This window comes from Primulina tabacum, chromosome 8 (assembly GCF_025594145.1).
Source record: "Primulina tabacum isolate GXHZ01 chromosome 8, ASM2559414v2, whole genome shotgun sequence".
Lineage (NCBI taxonomy): Eukaryota > Viridiplantae > Streptophyta > Magnoliopsida > Lamiales > Gesneriaceae > Primulina > Primulina tabacum.
In genome coordinates, this window is record NC_134557.1 from 14,534,631 (window position 1) to 14,545,018 (window position 10,388).

Sequence of the window (10,388 nt, forward strand, 5' to 3'; positions counted from 1 at the left end):
CCACACGGGAATGAGAGGGATCCCGAGACTGTTCAATGTAATGGACTGTACAGTTGAAGAGGGCTTAAAAGATTTGATTTGTACTACTCATATCACTAAGGTGCATCTTCTTTTCGGTAGCTCATCACCTAAGAACTTCAAAGTTAAGCGTGCCTGACTTGGGGCAATTTTGGGATGGGTGACCTACTGGGAAGTTTCCCAGGGTGCGTGTGAGTGAGGACATAAGCACGCTGGAAAGACTCGTCTTGATACAGTGAGGACAGTCATCGAATTTGGGACGTTACACCTAGTTTCCTAGGCTTGGCAGGATACTACAAGAAATTTATTCAGGGGTTTTACTCGATTGTAGTGCCACTCACTTCACTGACCAAGAAGAATGCTAAATCTGTATGGGGTGAAGAATGTCAGAAGACCTTCGATACTTTGAAGCAAGCTCTTATGACAGCGTCAGTGTTAACCATGCCAGTAGGACAAGGCAATTTTGTGCTGTACACTGATGCTTCTATGCTCGGGTTAGGCACAATTTTGATGCAGCATGGTCGTCTTATAGCTTATGCCTCCAGACAGTTGAAAGTGCATGAAAAGAATTACCCGACTCATTATCTCGAGTTAGTCGTCGTTGTCTTTGCGTTGAAGATTTAGAGATATTATTTGTACGGTGAGAAATACCAGATATTCACTGATCACAAGAGTCTCAAGTATTTCTTCACGCAGAAAGAACTTAACATGAGACAAAGACGGTTGTTGGAGTTAGCAAGAGACTACGATTGTGAAATTAGTTACCATCCAGAGAAAGCTAATGTTGTGGCAGATTCTTTGAGCAGAAAAGTTGTAGTCGTAGCACAACTGTCAGTGCAGAGATCTCTTCAGTCAGAGATTCAGAGGTTTCGCCTGGAAGTTTATCCTAAGGCAGAGCTCCTAAGCTGTCTAATCTGACAGTCCAGTCTTCTTTGCTAGACCGAATCCGTAGAGGTCAGCCTTCAGATGAGCAGTTACATAAATGGAGACTGAAGGATGAGGCCAAGGGCAGTGTACTATACACAGTGTCTGATGGTATTGTGAAGTACAAAGGAAGGATGTGGGTGCCTATCGTTGATTCGATCATAGATGATATTTTGACAGAGGCACATACAACTCCATATTCTATCCATCCAGGGGGTACTAAGCTGTACAAGGACCTACTTATTTTGTATTGGTGGCCAGGGATGAAGAGGGACATTCGTCGATTTTTTTCTGAATGTCTCACTTGCCAGCAAGTGAAAGTAGAGCATCAGAGGCCTGCAGGTATGCTTAAGACGCTCCCTATTCCCGAGTGGAAATGGTAGAATATCAACATGGATTTCGTTGTTGGATTGCCGAGATCAATCAGAGGATCTAATGCTATTTAGGTTATAGGGGATCGACTTACTAAATTGGCACACTATTTACCGGTGAAGAAGACTTTCTTCATGACTCAGTATGCATAGTTCTCTATTCGAGAGATAGTCAGATTGCACGGGATCCCAGTTTCTATCGTGTCCGACAGGGACCCGAGATTCACATCGTCCTTTTGGAAGAGTTTACATGCAGCCATGGGGACGAAGCTGCTATTCAGTACGACATTTCACCTTCAGACAAATGGCCAGTCTGAGAGAGTGATTCAGATATTGGAAGATTTGCTGCGAGCTTTTGTGATCGATTTCCATGGGAATTGGGAATCAAAGCTACCTCTAGTGAAGTTTACCTACAACAACAGTTTCCAATCATATATAGGTATGGCTCCCTACGAAGCACTGTATGGAAGGAAGTGCAAATCGCCGATTCATTGGGATGAAGTCGGTGATAGATCAGAACTTGGCCCAGAGATTTTTCAGCAGACTGCAGATGTGGTGGTCAAGATTCGAGATAGGATGAAAACCGCCCAGAGTCGCCAAAAGAGTTATGCTGACAAAAGAAGAAGGGATCTTGAGTTTGCCGTAGGGGATCACGTATTCATGAAGATAGCACCTATGAAGGGTGTTATGAGGTTTGGAAAGAGAGGCAAGCTGAGTCCGAGATTTATTGGGCCATTCAAAATTCTTGACATGGTTGGGACACTTGCTTATCGTGTAACTCTACCGTCGAATCTGGCCCGAGTAGACAATGTGTTCCACGTTTCAATGCTGAGGAAGTATATCGCAAATCCTTCGCATGTCTTGAGTTTTGAGCTGTTGCAGTTAGCTCCAGATCTGTCGTATGAAGAAAGATCTGTCCGAGTTCTTGACAGACATGAACGGAGACTTTGGAACAAAATGACCAAGTTGGTCAAAGTCCAGTGGCTGAATCAATCAGTGGAGGAAGCCACTTGGGAGGCCGAATCAGATATGAGAAGTCGCTACCCGGAGTTGTTTGGTAAGATTTAACGTCGAAGACAAAATTTATTTAAGTGGGGGAGGAATTGTAGAGCCCAAAATCAGTACACATAAAACTCATGCATTTATTTAAATTGTTAAATTATTTATTTAAGTTTCGAATGATTTTTAACGATGCATGATTTATGAATTTACATTATTTTAAATTATTTATTTTTATGTGATGCACGTTTAAATGTTTTCTTGAGTTTCATGTTTCAGGCGATTATTCGATGCGAGATCGGAGAAATGAGGCCGTCGATGATTTGGGCGATTTGTAAAATGTGGCATTTTATTTCAAGTCAAGAAAATGGCATTTTAAATGATTTATTAATTTTCTAGCATTTTTAAATCCTAATTTAATTTATTAGGTGATTTTAAAGTTTCAAACTTTTACATTTTATCAATTGTGTATTTTATTTTAATTAGGGAATTTTTGGTAAATTATTGTGGATTAACATTTAATTAGCTTGTTAATTATTAATTAAGAAAATTTTATTCCCTTAATTTATCTAAAACTCACGCACACTCACGTTACACACACACACAAAGTCTCTTGCAATTTCATTTCAGTTTTGTGAGGAGAACTTGTAGGATTCTTAGGCTCTTTCTTCAGCAGCCACACCTACACCATTCCCCTTCAATTCAGCAATTCACGTCCATTTTTCTTCAAAAATCCGTGCCGCAACTCGTACCAAATCCACCATCGCATCTCTCAGCTTCGTTCTTCGTCGTTTCGTGAGTATAATCATCAAAGGCATGTATATTATTTTATTTTTGCATCGATTTTGTCGTAGTAAGTATTTTTATGTATATTGTATGAAAAATAAGTGTATTTTATGCAAAAGTTTGAGCAAAAATGTTTAAAATGATTTTAGATCAAAGATTTAGACTCAAAATCGAGTATGCTGTCATTTCGAGTACTGTGAATTTTCGGTCGACTTTTTTGAAAAACTTTCAACATATAAAATTTATTACCCTTCAATACCTTCAACTTGACAGCAAATTCGTAATTTTCTGATGAGGAATGAGGGAGATATGATTTTTATCGTAAAATCGCACAAACTGTGAAAATTTCTGTGTCACAAAATTTTTAATTTTGCGACTAATAGGTTGGTTTTCTGGAAATTTTTTCAACATATTATTTATAGTACTCTGTGTTTACTTTGATTCGATAGATAATTCATAATTTTATGATAATAAATGAGAGAGATATGATTTTTATCGTAAAACCGCTCAAGCTGTGAAAATTTGTGCATGTTCTTCACGTTTTCTCATGTTTTGGTTGCAGGCTTCGTTGGGATTCCTTGAATCTTTGCTGATGTGGTTAGGGCAGCATGTCTAAAGCATTACAACGAAGCCCTCGACGTTTTTAAGTGTGTTCAACGTTCAAAAAGAAAATGTTTTATTTTTTATGTATGCTAAATGTCTTGTGACCAACTATGAACGGGTTTGGAAGCCGGAGAACGTGTCCGGGACCTCTCCACCCCGGTAAAGTACGACCAAGGACCAATCCACCCGGTAAAGTATGACCGGAGATCTTATGTATGTGGTAGTAGATATCCCTGCCAGCCCAGTACTGTGGTTTAGTCTGTTCAGGCGCATTTATGTTACGGGTCACTTTCTTTGAAACATATCTTTACGCAAAATGATGATGTTTATGTATGCTCAAATATGTATGATGCGAGTATGTTTTTATGAAAAGTTTTATGAAACGATGGCACGTCTGTGTTTATGTATGTACGTTCAAGTTTAAGTACATAAAATCTACTTTAAAATGCATGTGGTTTTATTATGTATTATTTGTTATTGTAAGTTTATATATTTTGAGTCTTTAGACTCACTAGACTTGATCGATGCAGGTGATGACGAGTACGAGGAGATGAGAGGTGGGGATCAGTGAGTTGGCTCGGACTCCGCAGAGGCTAAACCCGAGGACCACTTACGTTTTAAGAAATTTTTATGCACGTATCGAATACTTTGATTTTCACGGGATTACTTTACGATGTTTAAACAAGTGCTTTTGCAAACTTTTGTTGTCGTTGTTATATTTCAAATATTTTAGACGAGCAGATTATTTTTATCGCAATTTGAAAGTTTATTATTTATTTAAGAAAATTTTTATTTTTCCGCAAATTTTATGTAGTTCAAAAATACGGTACATTATACTTCTTTCACCTTAACCAACAACTAGCTCGGACCCTCACCGACCTTGGACCACGCCCAGACCCAACCAAGCCCAGCCCAAACCCCTGAACCCACGCAGCAAGCCACATGCCTAAGCACAGCAACCGCGCGTCCCGCCAAGGTGCAAACGAGTCTCCCTCTCGCGTGGGACTCCTTGCCCGATCCACCACCGAGTCCAAGCCTTACTGACCCTCACTGGACCACCCTAAGCCATCACCTAGACAATCTAACCAAGCTCTCTCCCAAGACTCCCGCTGAAACCTCTCGGCCGCCCCTGAATTTGCATGGGAAGAGCCTTTTCACGCAAGGACTCTTCTCCAGCCACTTAGTGCGAGTCCTAGCCCTACTAGACCTTTACTAGGGCCTAACCACATCCTGAACAAACCCTCCTCAAGACCTGGTCGAAACCCAACACCCCATGCACCCTAGTCGAGCCCCTTGAATCTTGTACAACCCATACATAACCCACGGTTCCTCTCCTGTTCCCTTCGGTTTTCCAGCTCATATTTCCTTTAAATTTTGTTCATGTTTCATTCAAAAATCAACCTTAGTTGGCAGCATGTCCGTTGGGTTCATAACGTTTTCAAAACGAGTGTAAAATCATCATATTTTTTAAAATAAACGTTCTGCCATAAAGTATTCAAACACCTATTTTTTTCATGCATAAACAATTAAATAATGCATATTATGATTTGTATGATGTTTAAAAGAATTTATAAAAAACGTGTATTTGTGTTTAAAACGCTCGAATACTCAATCGCCGGCAAGGGTGTGAAGTTGGACGACCAGATGACGAAGACTCCTAGCTTTTCCTCCCACCACTTTTCTCAAAAATATGTGTGTGTGCTGTGTGTTTTTGGCTGCTACAAGGTTGAATTGTGGTGTTATGAAAGCCTAGATAACATATTTATAGATTTAATTGCAAGTTAATGGGTTTAGGTTTTTGGCCTCCAAGTATATATAGGAGCAATTGAACCTTCTTAATTTAATTAAATTGGGCCCAATAATTCTTATTTAATTGAAACATAAAATTTTATAAAATTAGTTTCCCAAAATAATATTTTTGATCTTTTAAAAAACTCCTCGTTTGAAAAACCGGCTTCCCGTGAAAAATCGAGCTCCACTCGTAAAATAATTCGAACTATAACATTTTTAGAAAAAATAAATCATTTTTAATCATATTAGGAAGCCTTGCAAATATGTAATGAAATATAAATATTCTTGGCTTGGTCGTCCCCGGTCTCCTTTCCCCAGACTATTATCGAATATTTGGGTAAAATCCTTCAATTTCATGAAGTCAAGTCATATAATCATTTAATCATGCAATCATACCTTTAATCATATAATAAATATCATGCAAACATTTAAAATAAATTAAATAAAAAATTAAGCAATTCAAGTAATTTGCATGCATGTGATTTACGTAGGTTGGTTTTTCGGACGTTACACCCTTCTTATTGAAAGTTTCGTCCTCGAAACTTGAGTTTGCTTGATCTTCAAAAAGGTAATGGTACTAGATGTGCATCTTCTCGTCTAATTCCCATGTTGATTCTCGCTCAGTATGGTTAGACCATTGTATTTTGACTTATCGAAGGGTCCGATGCCTTAGCACTTGGTTCTTGGTGTCCACTATACGCATAGGGACCTTTTCCATATTTTAGTCGTCATTCAGGTTCCGGATTTGCTGAACCGGACTACTCCATTCATAGGTGAAACCTTTACATAAGCCTTTTCACCGACTCCGGACTCTAACGATTTTTTTTTTAAGTCAGTCCAGCTCTTTTGTCGATCTTGTGCTGATTTTGTTTATCCTTGATGATTTCTACTTTATCAATAGTTATTTGAACAAGTTCAGGTCTTGTGATGGATTTCTCTCCGATTTCATCATAGTATAGTGGTGACCTGTACTTTCCTCCATAAAAGGCTTCATAAGGAGCCATTTCAATACTACAGTGATAGTTGTTATTATAAGCGAACTTTATTATGGTGGATGTTAACTCCAATTTTACTGAAGTCCAGGTAGGGGTGGTCATCGGTCGGTTCGATTCGGTTTTATAACAATTCGGTTAATTTTTTCGGTTTTCGGTTTTACATATGCCTAATCCGATATCCGAACCGTTTTAGTTCGATTCGGTTCGGTGTTCCCGCAATTAGGTTCGGTGTTTTCGGTTTGGTTTTTTCGGCTAAAGGATTTATTTTTATAAGAATAAAATTTTATAATTTTTGAAGAAGCACTTAATTTAAATGATAAAAAACACATTTATAAAACTAGCAATTCAAGAGAAAAATAAAACAAAATGTTAAAATCAACACCAGAAATTTCATCATTTCTCCCATTAACAGTAACAAAATAAAAGGAAACATAGTTATGCTTTGGAAAATAAAAGGCAACAGATTTACAATTGATAAAACAACTGGAAGAAAATGAAAGATATGCTGTCATGTTTTGGTAGCTTTACTTCTTTGTCACTTTCACTCTTTCAATCTGGTAGCACTACATCTATCAAATCTTGGAGAAAAACTATCATTAGGAAAAAAACAATATTTTAAAAAAAAAGAAGAAAACGACAATTTAAAATATGTTTAACTTACTAGTTACCACGTCTATTGGAATTGAACCTATACATAGGTTACACAAGAATCTTTTTCTCTATTAGTACGAAAATCTATATAAAGTAAAATATTGGTCATCAATCAATAAAGAACAAAGTAATTATAATAAAATAAATATACTCCAAATCATACCAGATTCAAGTCGCTCAAGATTATTCAAGTCCTCCTCTATTTTAACTGTAAAGATTCTTTTCTAAGCCAATCTTGAAGAAAAACAAGAGTTTGCACTAACTTAGGAGTTAATGAACTTCTAAATGAATCAAGAACACGTCCTCCAGTACTAAATGCACTTTTTGATGCCACAGTACAGATATGAATTGCTAACACATCACGAGCCATCTCAGCAAGAATAGGAAATCTGGGTGAGTTAACTTTTCACCAAAGTAAAATATCAAGACTTTCATTTGCAACCTCAATTTCTTCACCAAGATACTTATCTAACTCAGTTTTGGCATCTATTCTTACACTCTTGGCCTTATGTCTCAAGTATTCTTATTGTATTAGAGTTCCTATATGAGTGCTTCAAGAATTTATGCTCAATGCTTCCAATGTATCAATAGATGAAGTAGATGAACCAGATGCTAGCTTAGATATTTTTGAAGTTATCTTTCGATATTCATCAAATAAAGTAATCATGTATGACTTTACTTGATCTGCCATTTTCTCTCCTTTTTCTTCCCAGTACATACATTTTAAAAAAATCCAAAAGCAACATAAATAAAAATCATGATATTCATCTTTTCTGGAGCACCCCAATACTTGTCAAATTTAGCTTTCATCTTCTTTGTCATCATTCTCAAATTAAGATCATCACATTCTGTTAACATTTTCAAAACACAAGAAAGCTCGCCAATTTCATGAAATTGAACATTTTAAGTGACATACAATGACCCTGATACCCTCAAAGTAAGGTTGAAAAATGATTCAAGAAACTTCTCCATGTTTCTGATATTTGCCCAATCATCACTTGTCAATGCCCCTGCAACTTTTCCATCTTCACAAATATAACCAAGAAGATAATCCAACAATCCCAAGTCATGGTCAGCATAGGTAACAAAAGCATTCTCAAATTCTTTTGCCGCTTTCACATCAGATATGTAGAATTCCATCGAGTAACAACATCTAAACACAAAATCTTTCTACTTGTTATTTTTTCACAACAATTTTTAGAATTTTGAATCATCATAGGAGATTGCCTAATATATTTTACAGCTTGTCTAATAAGTTTTACAGAATCACCATTTTCTTTCAAAACATCTCGAACAATGAGATTAATATATGAGCCACATATCTCATGTGAAGATGTTGATCGTTCATCAAATTAAATCCCCATTTACGGAGTTGTTTTGACATTTATTTAACAGTAACATCATTTGAACTAGCATTATCAACCATGATAGTGAAAACTTTATCCAAACCCCAATCATTCAAACATTTTGTAAGGACCGTGTATCGTATTATCGTAAACCCTATGTGATTATCGATAATTCATGAATTTGATATGGGATTATGTATATGATGTATATCGTGACAATAAAAAATGAATATTGAATATGAATTGACGTTGTAAGAGCTCAAGTGGAGAAGCCGGACGCCAATATAGTACAAAAATCAATATTTGGAAAGAACATGTGGCGCCCGAGCGGTAGAAGATTACCGCCCAAGCGCCAGTGTAGAACTTACGAATGCTCGGACAGAACATGCCGCGCCTGAGCGCGGTGCATTTGAAACTCGGGGGCAGAATGTCTCACGCTCGGGCGCGAGAATTCTACCGCTCGAGCGCGAGAAAGGTGGTGATAAGAACGAGACTTCTGCTTTATTCTTTCTTCATTTCCTTACCGTGGCTTCGAGAGAAAAGAAGGGAAACTCGATTTCTTTCGTCTGAATCGACTTCGAAACGCTGTCCAAACACGAAACCAATTATATATTCGGAATCTTCGCGTCGAGAGCTTCCTGTTGAGGTAAATTTCTTCTAGTTCCAGCAGCTCTAAATATCAAAGTGCTGGAATAGCATGTATTTGAAGTTGAAATTCCTATATGTAGTAGAATAACCGACAAGAAACTGATATTTGAATTCGGAATTGAATTGTGATATGATTATGATTTGATATGAATTTTTGAAGTTTCAAAAGATATTTGAAACTCATATTAATGATTTTGGATTATGTTATTGATTTGAATGAGTATGTTATTGATGTAGATAATTTATTATACCGATATCTTCAGACTGCATCAACTGGAAACGAAGAACTGAGGTATGTTGCGACCGGGTAACATACGACATGTATCTGTATTATATGATATATGTTGGATTGGTTTGATTGCTTGGAATGAAAATACATGTCTATATGCCTTATTTGTTGAGTTATGTGGCATACATGACATGGTGATTTGGATATCGATGTATAAAATAAATGTTTTGTTAACACACATCGTTTGATGCATACATCGATACATGACATGCACGTTGAGCTATGATCCTTGGATACCCTGATATGATTTGATTGGATTCTGGGTTTGTGAACACAATGCTATGTTTGGTATTATATGACCCTTAAAACATAGACATTTGTGGCCCCGACGATTGATATGAGATTTGGGATTTGATGGCGCTTCGTCGACGCTATCATACGAGTATCCCTTATTGAGGCCGGTGTGCCAGCTCGAGCATTGATTTGATAGCGATTCGTTTGATTCTGACATGTGCTCAGTGGATGGGCATTTGACCTGATACCTCCACGACATACATGCATGGCATACCATATATCATCGTTTAGATATCTGTTTTATATATGATGGTTGTTCCATACGGAGCTTTGCTCACCTTCAAGGGGGGCTGTTGTTGTCTTTGTGTGTGGACAATGGCAGGTACTCCAGGATATCAGGAGACTGGAGAGGGTACTTCTGGAGGGAGTCACAGTTTGAGTTGAGGTTTATATTTTGTTCCCAATATATATGTATATGTATCTATATACCGGGGCATGTCCCGAGGATATGAGTTGTTTGTATATGATTGGTTTTGATTACGTGTGTGCATGTTTATAATGTGAGATGAAATACTATTTTTAGTATTCAAATTATAGAAGAAATATTTTGGGCTCATTGTAAAGAAATTTTAAACTCGTTTTCCACTGTAATTAGTTAACTCTAATCAAAGTACATTGTAATAATGATTAGGAGCTAAGGGCCCCACACGGAGTGGTATCAGAGCATAGCTGG